Here is a 14,627-nt window from a genome sequence, read left to right as displayed (position 1 = left end):
AATCGACCAACACTGTGCAGCAGCTCCCAGCAAAATCTGGTTTCTAAGTTTTAGACTTAAACCATGTAGATCAAGAGCTAAGCTCTTGCGCACATTTTGAGGTTATGTGAGAGTGTCATGTGGGGCTATCCATGTTAAAAGTTATGTGCTAAAGTTAGTATTATTGGAGAAATTGTCTTAGAGAGATAGTAATTAGCTCTAGACATTGCGGGTGTCTAGAGAAATTTTTATACTAGCTACTAATATGGTTCATAGTACAACTTCCAAATGTGCAACTAAGGTTTTTATAGGTGCATTGCTATCTCTACCGCTAAAGAGTTATGCACCCTAGCTAGGTCCCAATCCTATCAACTAGCCTATCAATCTAAGCTAGGAAAGTAAGCACACAACCAAGGTACATAATATAAATGCAGAAAGTAAAGGGCAATAAAGATGCAAACTCCTTTTGTCTAGTATTTTTGTCGAGGTATCAAGAAGCTCCTGCTTTCCCTTAGTCCTCGTTAGAGCCCCTCACAAGGATGCCCTCACATGGGCCAAGCTCCCGGTCAAGTAACTCAGTGGATAGCCCCTAGGTCTTCCCCATATGTAAGGGTGTCTTTGAGATGATCTCTCCTGGACTGCTCCCTGTCGTCTTCACTATCGAGCTTCCGGCCAAACTGTTGTGGGCCTCATTCTCAATGGTACATGGTGATGATTACACCACAAACACGGTTGGTATGATCTCACAAGACTACGTGCCTCTCTAATGTACAACAATGGTGCGCGCAAAACACTAGGCATGAACATAGAGCAATTGCATTAGTGGTGGTCTAACCAGCCTAAGCACTTCACAAAAGCACCTACACTAATCACCTAGTATTTTCCTAAGCACTTTTGGTCACTAAAACACAAATGGATGGGTCTCAACTCTCCACTCACTTCCCTCGGCTGTAGCACCCCTTTCTTAGCCAAATGGTGGGGGTATAAATAGCCCTAACTCCAAAAACTAGCCATTACAGCCTTTTTTGTCATCATCGAACAAAATTCGTGAGCATTGGACAAATAGGTGTTTTGCATCAGACTATAAGGGGTCATTGTTCATTTTAGTTTAGTGAGCATCGAACAAAAGGTGTGAGCATCAGACTAAAAGCATTGGACTATCTGCTGCTCAATTTTCAGCACGACACACTTTTATATTTTGGACATAACTTTTAGCTCTAAACTCCGATTTTGATGATCTTGGACCTTTCAGAAAGCTAATGAAAAGTTCTACAACTTTGAACTAGTATCATAATTTGTGAAGATAAAAAATTATGAGACAAATCTAATTCATCCACCTCTTTGTCTCGGCTTGAGTGGCTTCAACATTGTTTGTGTATTTGCGTTCGAGCTTCTACTTCTCGGTGTCTTAGGCCCTGTTTGGTTGGGCTTTTGGCTTTGGCTTTTGGCCCCAAAAGCCAAAAGCCCAACCAAAGGGGCTGCTTTTGGAGGGCGCTTTTTCAGAAGCAGCTGCTTTTTTGTAGTTTATTTTTGAAAGCTGGGTTGACCCTACTTTTGGCTTTTGGCTTTTTGTTTTTCGAAATTGGTGGAATAAAAAGCTCTTCCATAGTTGTTTCAAGAGAGATAAAGATAAAAGGTATATTTTATACTTGTTTAACCAAACAGCTTTCAGCTTTTCTACAGCTCACAGCCCACAGCAGCTTTTCCACAGCTCACAGCTCACAGCAGCTTTTTCCCACAGCCACAGCTCAACCAAACAGGGCCTTAGACTTCTAGCATGTCTTGTACATCTTCAACATAGCTTCTAATTTCTTGCTTGAGGTGTTGGTCATCCAGATCACTTCTTTGCCTAAGTCCAAGTCGACCATGCATCCATTTGAACTAGACCTTTTATACTAGAAAATAATATTTGCTCAAATGGTTATGTTGTTTATTAAACACCAAAATCCGAACTTAAATGGCCTCTGAGGTCCATTTTTCTTACAAACAAGAAGCCAAAAAACTATAAAATTCGAACATCATTGGACACCAGGCGATACAGTGGTTCGAAACTTGTCATGGGATCTCACCACGTGCTTAATGATTTTTGCCTTACCCCTCTACAACTAGGGGTAGGCATATAATCCAAAAATTTTGGGCTGGACAATTCGAGTAGTAGAAATTGCTGCCCAATTTGTCCCTAGAAAAACATTACCCAGAATTTTAGGTACATGATAATTTGGGTTCGAGTTTTATCCAATATTCCCAAAATTGACAAAACCAACAATTCGAACAGAATTCCATTAGCATTTTAAAGCAACAAACAACAATATTTCAAATCACTTCATGCCTTCATATAGATTAACAACAAATCTATTATCAAGCTAGCATAGATCTACATTGATCCATATCAAATAATAGATTTATATTGCACTAAACCACTACATATATTCATATTAGGAATAGAATAGAGAAAATTTGAGATATTTCGCTTAATTCAGATAGCTCAGGTATCGGGGAACATTACCTGAACTAAATGACAGGTCTTAAAGTTACAACTGAAATTATGATCGGGTATTTCGAGTTCGAGTAATTCAGGTTCTAAGATTAGGTATTGTGTATTTTGCCAACCCCTATCTACAACAATTAGACCTTGTTTGGTTGCACTATAATCCATCCCAATTCATATGTACATTAGAAAATTAGTTAATTTTCCACCTTCATACCCCAGATTTGGGTCAATTAGGGCCCCTTTGGCATGGCTCCAGCTTCAAGTGGCTATTGACATGGACCCAGGTCAAACGGTCATCTCCTGACTCCTCCTCACAAACTTGACACAAATTGTTACAAAATTGCCACTAGAGCCATTTTTGCAAACATTTTATAAAATGACTTTAACTCCACCAAAGAAGTTGCTCCACAAGAGGAGTCAAAGACCTGCAAAACTGGCCCTTAAAGTGCAGCCAAACAAACTCTTGGCTCACTTAATCTCATCGAATGAATCACTTAGTTCACCACAGCTTTTGCCTAGGATTTTTTCTAGGTCTTCTTGAGCATTTCTGCAAAACTAAGCTGACAGTTCTCGAGATTGATGATGTCACCATAGGTGCTTGTGATAGGCACCACTGTGCTAGATTCCCTAATCATAATGGGCCTCAACTTCCTCATAGTCATACATTTCATGTGTCTATGCATAAGCATCTAGGATGTGGTCAGGGTGGTATCACAATAGCTAGTTTTCCATCCAGAGATGACCTAGGTGAGGCTCGACTAGTGATGGCACCCTTGTGGGTATAAGTGTACACATTTGTAAAGTCAAATCTATATGTATAGCAACATCTAGAGAATTAAAGACATTCCTATGTTGCTACTTGACACTGACTAGTGAACATCATGTGCTTTTCTCCCTCTAGTTGGCTATGGTCTAGCCTGAGGCCATTGAGGCGAGAAAAGGGTAGAAACTTTCCCTTCTGGCTAGAGAGCGGTGAGGAGAATGGATGAGAAGTGTAAGTGTAGGATGAGTGGATGTATGTAAGGAGCTCAAGATGGTACCTCGATATATGTATACTACAAGCTTGTTAATGTTAAACTAAATCAGAGCCAAGTCGTAGGACTTACCCTTGTGTAACATGGTCCACAAAATAAGAAACCACATGTGGGATGTTGGCCAATGCAAATCATACTAAAATGTCTTAGTTTCAGGTAAGCCCAAGTATGACTTTGAGCATAATGAGTGATTGAGTGATGGGTCTACATCCTAAGCTCAAGGGAGCCTTGAGATGATGAAACCTCTCAAATATGTATGTGTTTTATGTTTATCATTTAAAACATATGCTAAACTATAAATCCCCAGCATATGATTTAGCATTTTATGCAAAAGATATTTAATTTTTTTTACTATTTTAAATGGTTCTAAAAAGGAGATGTTTCACTCTCTGTCTCAAAGGATCAACTCGACATGTTCTTATATTATTCAAACATGTCCAAAAGATGACTCAAAAGTAGAGAGACTTGTTGGCACAACCCTCTCCGCCTTTTCTCTGATAGGAACGTAGCCCCCTCTCCCAATTTTTTATATTTTAGCCCTTTTTTTGAAAAAATTTCACAAATATGCCCCTGGAGGTATGCTTTCAAAATCTGGATCTTTAGCTCGGCGCCATCGATGGTGGCACCGAGGTTAGATGTCTCAGCGCCATAGATTCTGGCGCCTAGGGCGGGGCCACATTGGCGGTGTGGACGCTGACATGGTAGCCAGCTCAGTGTCATGGATCTTGGCACCAAGCTTAGCGTCGTGGTTATTGGCGCCGAGCTTGTGTTTTAACTCGACGCCCAACCTTCTTGCCCAAGCCTTCTTCCTCTTCTTTCTCCTCCCTCTCGGGTTTTTTCTCTCCCCACTTTGCCCTACCTCACAAATTGGCATATTGGACCTTGGAAACTTTGATTTGATCTGTAGATCTTCGAGAGCAAGGTATCCTCGCTCTCTCCTAGTTTTTTTTCAAATCGATTCAGTATATATTAGTCAGATTTTTCAACTTAAGAATCATCATTACTTAGGGTTTCATGCAATTTTAATATTTATATTATACAACCGTAGGATGCCAAGGCGTGGAAAAGCTACCAAACTAAGGTAACCTCAACGCACGTTGTTATGATATGGATTCATTGTTGTGGATCAAATGGGAAACCCTAGGTGTAGGGTTTAATGTTAATTGCTTTCGGTTCTTAGAGCAAAAATGCCTAAATTGTAGTTATGGCCAGATGACCGGAAATGCCTTTGACCCATTGCCTCTGCCTAGTGGTGTTCTAGTTCCCATGTGCTTTTGCGGTGATCCTTGCAAGGTAGCCAAGTCCGATGAAGATGACACGTATAGGCAGAGGTATTAGATGTGTTCCAATTTTGCGTTTGAACCTACACTTCATCAGCACCGCATTAACAAGATGGTGAGAAATTGATGTTGTGTAATAATTATTTTGTGTCATATGACATCTTGCATGATTTTTTGTTTTATAACAATTGCATTTGTTGCAGACCCCTCCACCGCTCTGTGATTTTGAGCAGTGGATCAACACTAAGATCAAGCCTAAAGACAAGGAATGGATGCAGAAACTATTGTGGTGGGAGGTAGAGGACAAGGAGATGATGGAGAAGAGATGTGGAGAGGAGTCTGCAAAAAAGGAGCACAAGGAAGAGGAGGAAATGAGGCGTGTTGCTGCGTACAGGGAGGAGAGGGGGAAGAAGCTTGAGCATGCACGCCAAGCGAAAGCAGCGATGGAGGAGAATCTCAATGCCCTGAGGAAGGGAAAGTGGTCTCGTTGCACTCAGTAGTCTCCATTACTTGCTAGTTCTATGGTTTATTCATAAACAATGTTGTCTACTGTTGGACTTTTCATTGTGTTGTCATGTAATGCACTTTAAGTATGGGCATGCTTAGGTCATGTACTGCGTTATTTAGTTTGTCGGCATATACTTCTAGTATTATTGTGTTGTTTAATGTGTCATAGTATTGGATTTTTCATTATGTAGTTATTTTCAATATTTGTGGTCATAATATTCAGTTTAATATTGCGGACGTAGTGAAATATGATCACATCATGTGCTACAAACAAAACCAAATGAAGTAGGGCATTATATAATTCAACACACACAACAAATGAAATGGCATGTGAGAACTTGTACCGAACTATGGTACAGAGGTTCTGAACTAAACTTAACATGCCTTAGGTAATTCAAGCGAACAACAAGCACAAGAATTGGCATGTGAGAACATATACCAAACAAGGGTATATAGTTCCTTCAACTAAACCTAACATGCCTTAGGTAATTAAACCAAACAACAAACACATGGATGTGCCATGTGAATAATATAGGGTAGTCCTAGTAGTGTGGCCACATAGCAAATTGTGTTGCACCTTCTCCATAGTAGCCTCCCATTGTTGTTGGTGGTGGTGGAAGGGGTGACGGCGGAGGCCCCTTGTTCTTATGATTAGGGCAGGTGCAATATGGAACATTGTAGAGTGCCTCCTGTGAACTTTCACCATTGTTGTTGTCGTCGTCTTTGTCTTCCTTGTACCCACTGCTTACTTCCCTTTGTAGATCGAAGATTTGGTCCTGCATGTAGTAGATGTACTGCTGATGTGGATAAATTGGTCGAGGATCGACCCACCTAGTGAACCCACAGTTTTCTTCAGAATTAGAAGACTACAATAAGTATGTCCTATGAGTTGTAAGGGTATTCGAGAAACATATTTAACAAACAAAATCTAATAGCAATTACCCATGCTCATGGGCATTTGAAGAAGCGATGACCTCCGTCGATCCCCTCGGTGAACATCTGCACTAAGCAGTCCTCACCATGCATGCATTTTGGCCAATCTTCCTTCCTGTTATCGTATCCTCTACGAGGACACTCTTTAGTGAAATCACTCTTGCTCTCAGGGGGAAACTAACACACTAGTTTCTCAAAGAAATCAGGCACAAGAGACCCCTCCCACACAATGGGAGTTCCCTTCGTCCCCCCCTTTCCTCTCCCACTCCCAAAACCCTTTCCTATAGATGACCCTCTAGACATTCCTACTCCAACAAAACCGAATACTACTTTGGTTTTCCTCTCGGTTAGCAATGCATCGTAGAACGTATATATATAGGCGGAGGCAGGTTTGCTAGCCGTTGTATTGTGCTATAAATGCTCCTAGAAAGTCTACTCAAAATCACTGAAAAGCCTACATCGTAGGACACTGGAGAGCCTAGATTCCATGACTGAAAAGCCTATTTGATTTTAGACTTAAATCACTATTTCGAAGGACACTGAAAAGTCTATTCGATGGTGACATGACAAATCATTGTAAAGGCTATTTCCCCTAGATTCCATGACTGAAATGCCTATTCGATTTCAGACTTCAATCAATATTTGGAACCGATAAAATTGATGCCGCTGATTAATACGTACTTTAGGTAGAAAATTTCGACATAATTTCCCCTATTTTTTGATGCAATCCATACACACATATGAGATGAATATTTAACCTCAATACAACATGTTTAAACATACAAATATATGCCACATTCATCTAAAACCATATACATGAGCATATTAATAGTCCACACAGTCAATAATTATAGTCCATAGTAGTTCATATTCGATAATAATAGTCCATATAGTCCACAATAGTTCACAATGAAAGTTCACAAAGTCCATAATAGTACATAATAACATCTACCACAAACCCTCACTACCTCCTAATCTTACCCTTACCCTTGTGACCAAGAGTGTCGGTGCCTGGAGTGTAAGGGTCAGGTGGACGGTGTCGCCTAGTGCTTGAAGTCTGTATTGGTTGAGTCGAGGGACTGTCCTAGAGTAGAGACAGTCCAAGCTCCTCGTGCCTTAGGTCCACCTCGTCGTCATCCTCGTCCTCATCCTTGTCCTTGTATGCAATGCCCATTTACCCTATAGGTGTTTGGCTAGATGAACATAAGCCTCCTCTGCCTATGGAAGGATCATGCACGTCTTGCATCATGACTGTCCTGCAACCACAACGAGCAGCCACATGGCGTAGCCGATGTGATAGTCTCTATTGTACAAAATAATATTAACTGAAAGAATTTAATGTATTAATAATATATTTCAAAGAATATTTTGAATCTTACGTCTAGGAAGCTACGCGTGTCGTCATCCCTGACTCTTGGACAAAAGCGCTCAATGTCTTCAACCGAGCATTTGAGGGTATTGCCCTGCAACAAAGTTGACAGTAAGATTGTGGTGGACATTGAAAAATGAGGATGCTACTAATCTAGTATGGAGTACTAGTTAATTCCTGACCAGTTCCTCAACTCCATCTGTTGTATTGATTTATAAGGATGCTACGACTCGAAGGTTCCACTAACTAAAATAGAAACCACAAACATAGAATGTATTGGTATGCAACTTAACATAGAAAAATAAAACAATTGACTTACCACTCTATCCAATATTGGTCCTGCCTCCACCTGCCTTCCTACATGAGTAGTTTGGTTGTATGCCATGTCTTCGTCGGAGGAGGACTCGATGTCGGCGTAGTCATCTTCTGTCTATTGTAGCCTCAGCCTGCAACATGTTGCACGTTGGTACCAAGCTTGGTAGCGCCTGTACTCATGGTTCGTGTGTAGCTCATTGTTCTCGTCCACATTGTCATGCAACAGCTCCCATTATTCAATGTAGTACTAGTGGTGCTTCTCCCAATCAAAAATCTTCCTGTTCTTCTGATGATCTAACCTGCACGTCACGTAAGATGTTAGTTCCTGTCAGGTATGAAATTGATGCTATAAAACGATCCATGTACATGTAAGCTTCACTATGGAAAATATTACCATCTCAATCCTCATACATGTCACCATATTAAAAGTGCATGTATGTCATCATTACTTCATCTTATATAGGAATTAATGGAAATGGACCATCATGAGACAATTGAAATATCAAAACACTTACTTGTGTAAGTCAACGCAAGTCGAGAACAGAGGCATTGGCCAAAGCTGTCTTACTCCAAATTGGTGTGCAACTCTATCTGGTAGGTAGAACTCGTTAGCATAGAAATAGATTAGAGGGCACCTCATCCTCTAGAAGTCATCGTCGCACCCACACATGTTGCTCAAATGAAAAGGAAATGCCCCCTCTCCATCGTACGGCTCCCATAACACCTGCAACGTGTCCAAATAAGATGTTAGATGCTATACTAAACCATTTCAAACCAGCTTAGGAAATAAAATTTACTTACACTAAATGTTGTTAGCATGTCTAGCTCATTCGTGAATTCAATGTACACCCACTCCAACCTCACGTGCGGAACCCTAACCTGGTCCCAAAGGTATGCCCACATCAGTTGTAGACATGGAGGCTGACCTGGGAACCACTGACGACAAGCTAGAACCTCGAGATGGCCAACTAGTAGATGAGCCCACATCTACAACTGGAGCAGGTACATGCATCCACCAAGTGAAGATGAGGACGAAGTCCGATGATATGCCTCGCAAAGTTGCCGGTAAAGAAAGCCCAACACTATAGAGCCCCAGCTGTACTGACCCGCCTGGTCCCAGTCAGTGAGGCAGTGGACCCACATCCACGATGTAGTGTCACCCATGGCATTAGGGAAGAGAACACAAGCAAACAGGTGTAGGATCCACGCCCTACAGTAGTAACCAACTATCTCCTCATCTGCCTCCTTGGGGCACTGTTGTGAACTCTTTCCAGAGCTAGGAGATTAGAACTCTAGAAGTGCGAGCCCCTTGCTCGCCAACCTCACACCCAAGGAAGGCCTCTACTCGTGCTCTCCAACCTTCTAACCTACACTGCCCAGTCACTACATTGCCATGAATCCTTAGACCTAGCATCTTCTGATAGTCCTGGAGCGTGACTATCATCTCTCTGAAAGGCAAGTGAAAGCTATGAGTCTCCGGCCGCCACCTACATTTTAGACAAAGCAAGATTACATGTTAAAAAGGAAAGCGCATGAACAAATGCTCATGAATGGAGGCAATGATTGAAGATAATACCTATCAACCAATGCAGTTATGCCCATTGAGTTGAACTTGGGCAACCCACAACGAACCTGAAAAGAGATGACATCTAGGCCAGCTCTTTGTAGGAAAGGAGTGTATCTATTATCGTACTACATGTCCAAGAATCCATTGTGGGTTCTAGGACGAAGGAGCAGAAGGTTCTGCATGGAATAAAACATAGCCCCCCATTACTTCATGAACACATGTATGCTCACAAAATTTTGAACAAGACGTATAGATTATTACCTACCCCTCCGCTATGAGGCGTCCTCTGTGGGTCTCCTCGTACGCTGGGTTGAGCAGGTGGAATTGCGCCATCCTACAAAAAAAGTCAATGAAATAGAAATTCAATATACAATGAAATATAAACTTAGAAATGTACAAGTAATTGACATAATTACAAGCATAAATTGAGACATGCATAATTAATTGAATGAATATGACAAATATGAAATAATGAAAATAACCAATAGTCACACCTCACTAATCTGCCAATGGCAAGTGCGTGAATTGTGGACAGACTACCACACTTGCTGCACTTGTACTGCTTAGGGTCAATAACAAATGGGGCTCCTCTCCCACGCCTCGTTCTTCTAGGTATCTGATCCATAACCATCCTATGCCTCGTCCTCTTCCTTGATCCACGCTTGTTCCAACGGTAAGGTGGATCCGCAATGTACTTCAGCCCATTATATGGAGGCCACTCTCTAGGGTCCCGAAAAGACACAAAGCAGGGGCTCCATGTGTGCACAAGCGTGTCAATATTGAACTCATGAGGTATCCTGCTCTCGATATTATAGTTGCGATGCCTAGCTACTGCCACCAAATGGGAACATAGAAAGTGGTACTGTCTTGGTTTACCACAAGTGCATTTGAAATCTTAGAGGATAACCACATGCATCATCGACTCTCGAACCTCGTCGTCGGACGTTGTACCGCCCCTATGCTCCACCTGATAAGTCCCTATGGCGTGGTCAAAGCATGTAACCTATGTGTGCCAGCCCTTTCATTTGCCTTCTCTATGTGTGCCTTTGGTTTCGGAGCCCATATCTCTCCATCACTCCATAACTTCAATGCATGGGCGTGTCTATCGTTGAACCAGGCAACAAGCTTGTAGAAGGTGAACTGAATGATTGCATTCATGGGCATACCACGTATCCCCAATAGCAACTTATTGAATGACTCTACCATGTTGCTGCACCGAAACTCGTACCTCCATCCACCGACGTCGTGAGCTCTCGTCCATTTCTCCAAATCCCTCATCAAACATGTGAGCCATTGTCTACCTTCTACATTTGATGTGGTTCTGACCTGCTCCAACTTTTTCTAAAAGTACTTGTCCTCAAGCTGTTGAACAGACTCCTGGAACAGATCAAAGTTATCCTTCACACCATCCTTTTGGAGTAGATTCTTGGCAAGGTGCTGAGTACACCAACGATGGTGCAAAGGTGCATACCCCTCTATTTGCTCTCGCATGACATTAAGTATGCCCTAGTGCCTATCATATAAGATGCCAACCTCCCTGCCAGGCCCAACCACATGTATTTGGACCAGCCTCAAGAACCATCCCGAATTGTCATTGTTCTCCTTCTCAACCAAAGCAAATGCCAAAGGAACCAACTTGTTGTTCGCGTCACAGGATATGGCTATAAGAAGTGTGCCCTGGTATTTGCCAATCAAGAATGTACAATCAATGGAGAAGATGAGATGATAGTGCCTAAAGGCCTCGACACACTGAGGGAAGCACCAGAAAGCACGGAAGAATATCTGCCTCCCATCCTTCCATGCATTTGGTTATGGGATGTACTCATAATGCATGCCTAGATTCACTACTTTAATTGCATTGAAAAGTACTGGTAGCTGCTCATACCCATCCTCCCAGTCCCCATATATCATCTTCCACGCTCGCTGCTTAGCCCTCCAAGCTTTATCATAAGTTATCACATAACCTCCATACAACGCCTCAATGGTCCTGATAATTGTCCTAACCTTCATATTAGGTTCTCCCTGCAATATTCCCATCAACTGCTTGGTAATGAGGGTAGATGTCAATGACTGATGCTACAATGTGAGCACATGGTTAGCACAATTGTGTGGCCCGACAACTTTTGTGATCTTTCACTTTTTGGTGACCTTTTGCTTCCTTGCACAAACCCTTCATGGGTAGCGTTCCTTGTCACACACCTACAACCACCTCTTCAATGCAGGGAGGTCCTTGAATATCCTACCCTTCTCAATTACCATGTTAGGGCCAGCCTCAGGAGCTTCTAGGAGCCCATCATCATGTCCTTCTGCACATGCCTGATCAGAATGAGTAAGATCGTTGAACTCGTGAACTCTTAGATCATGGCGGCCGGGAAAGATACGTCTCAGCATCTCAACATCACTCTCTGCCAGCTCTCCCATAGGGCGATCATCATCAGAATCAAGAGCCCTTGCCATCTCATATGGCTCCGAATCATTCATAATTTCAATACTATTGGAGCCACGGAATCCATCTCCACAGCGCACTTGCGCAACAATAGGGGGCACATCCATATTGTCAGGAATGTCTCCTACAACATAAGTAGAGAAATGAGGAAAGAATGAAAAAAATGGATGTAAGGAAGGGGGTACGCTCCCAATAACCATGCGAATAAGACACTTACTCGGATGATTCTGTGTCAAAGGAATCTCATGAGGAGGATCTACCACAACATCATGAGTCTGACAAGCATCTCCAACTAGCTCATTGGGGGTAGATTGAGCATCGAGAACCGTAGGTGCAACCTCCACATCCATATCAGGTTCCAGGGTGGGAGGGTCGAAGTGTGCCTGCTGACCCATTGGTGGGGAAAAGCCATAAGGGATGGGATCAACTAACTCCCGACGCACAACCATGTCCAAACATTGTAGCTGGCTCTTCATAGCCGATCTCACATAGTTCTTCCACTGATCCGCACACCCAATTAGGATCATTTGCCTGAGGATGTTGGGAGGAGAACCTAGGTGCAGTACACCCTCAACTGCAATGCCATCATCATCATCATCATCTCCAAGGCAATGCTGCTCCTCCCAAGCCCTTACAACCATCTCACTAAATGAAGGCCTATCATTGAATAGCACAGGCACATTTTGCATGTCAATAAACTCAACATATCCATAGCGATCGCTTTCAACGGTGCCTCCATGATATATGGTCACTAGGTTATCCATCTAGTTCAAACACATAACGAAACACATGTCCTTTAGTCCAAATTAGACGATAGATAGTACCTAACAAGTACTTTCTAACTACAAACTAAGTAAACAAGATAATAACTATGTATATATATATATACAGTGTACTCACTAAATAGTTAGATCCTATTTAATTAATTAAATATATAACTACCTATCTAAGTAGCTATCTAACTATATCTATGTACCTATATACCTATGTATCTATGTTTCTATCCATCTACATATCTATCTCCCTATATCACTAACTAAATCAACTACCTGAGTCATCACATTAACCAGTAAATAACAAATAATCGAACTACTACACTACAATCATAGCTAACTAAGTACCTACATTGCATATTCATAATTTTGACCTGTCCGACAAGTTCAAGAGCTTGAGCAGGCGACGCTGTAGGCAAACAACCCTATCCGAACTGTTCGGGCATGGCGGCTGCTGTGGCCTTCTAGGCGGACAGCACCCCCTCCCCTCGGCCCTTGCCAAAGGCCACCGCCCTCGGCCCTAGGACGGCCGTCAGCAGGAATGTGGACAGGGTCGCGGACATCGACGGTGTCGCAGCGGACGTCGGGATCGATGGCCCTAGGACAAAGTCGCAGCGGACGCCGGGTGTGGGTGAGGGCGACGAGCTGGGCCGGCGGTGGCGCGGCCAGGGCCGACGGTGGCGCGCGGCGGGCGCGGGACGGCCAGTGCTCTGTGCGGCGAGGCGGCGCGAGCGGGCTAGGGCCACAGGCGGCCGACACGGCGGGTGCGGTGGCCGAGGCAACGCGTGGCGGCGGGCACGGCGGTGCGGTAGTGGTGGCGGCGCTCTGGCTCGAGAGAGAGAGAGAGGAAGAAAGAAAGGAATGGAGGGCCCATACGTAAGACAGGGCTTGCGCCAATAATCACAGCGCCAAGCTCGGCGCCAAGATCCATGGCGCCGAGCTGGCTGCCATGTCAGCGTCCACGCTCCAACGTGGCCCCGACTTAGGCGCCAGAATCTATGGCGCCGAGACGTGTAAGCTCGGCGCCACCAACGATGGCGTCGAACTAAGGGTCCAGATTTTGAAATCATACCTCCATAGACATATTTGTGAAAAAAATTCAAAAAAAGCTAAAAAAAAAATCGCCCCCTTTCCGACTTTTCTCTATGGGAAGCCAGCCCACTGTATTAGCCTCCTGCTCCTCCTGCCCCCGTCCCCTTTTTCTCTGATAGGGAGCCATACCACGGTCTTAGCCTCATCCTTCTCTCGCGTAGGCCTTCAGACCTTAGGCATGGGCTTCTAGGATACAGGACGTTGTCCCCTCTATCTAGAGGAACGACCATCCATTTTTTTCCAATAATCGTGTAGAAATTAAAGACTGTCTTACATTTACTTTTCTTTTAAGGTAAAATCTTTCCCTTTTTACTTTCCATACTTACCACTACATAGATCTCCTCCATTTACTACTTTTATGATATTTGGCTAATTTAGGCTTTATATTTTCTCTTTTTCTCTAGAATTTTCCTATAATTGTGTACTCCTAATATAATAGAATTGATAAACATAAAATATTTTTGCAAACATATTAACGGTACTACTCTGGTAGTAAATTCTATGACATATAAAGCTTATACTCACAATCAAACTATGAGATCGCATTTGCAAATACAGAGAGCGAATGATAGGACTTATAAATTGATACCGGAGTATGAGAACCTTCACACACAACGTGACTTGACAAATGATAACGGTAACTGTTTTGAGTGTCGTGGAAAGAGATAGTCATGTGAGTTAGCTATCACGTTACGACACAGTATCTTGTGGCTGTTGTAACTTATTTTGGAGAGTTGTGGCTTCGAGTTGGATGTTATGTGACCTTCTATAACTTTATCGTCAGACATAACGTATGCCAATCTAAAACTGGTTAAAAATTTCACCTATGAATTCAATATAG

This window comes from Miscanthus floridulus, chromosome 2 (genome assembly GCF_019320115.1).
Source record: "Miscanthus floridulus cultivar M001 chromosome 2, ASM1932011v1, whole genome shotgun sequence".
In the NCBI taxonomy this organism is placed as follows: Eukaryota; Viridiplantae; Streptophyta; class Magnoliopsida; order Poales; family Poaceae; genus Miscanthus; species Miscanthus floridulus.
The sequence above is the reverse complement of the archived record's forward strand: the minus strand, read 5'-3'. Positions refer to the sequence as shown.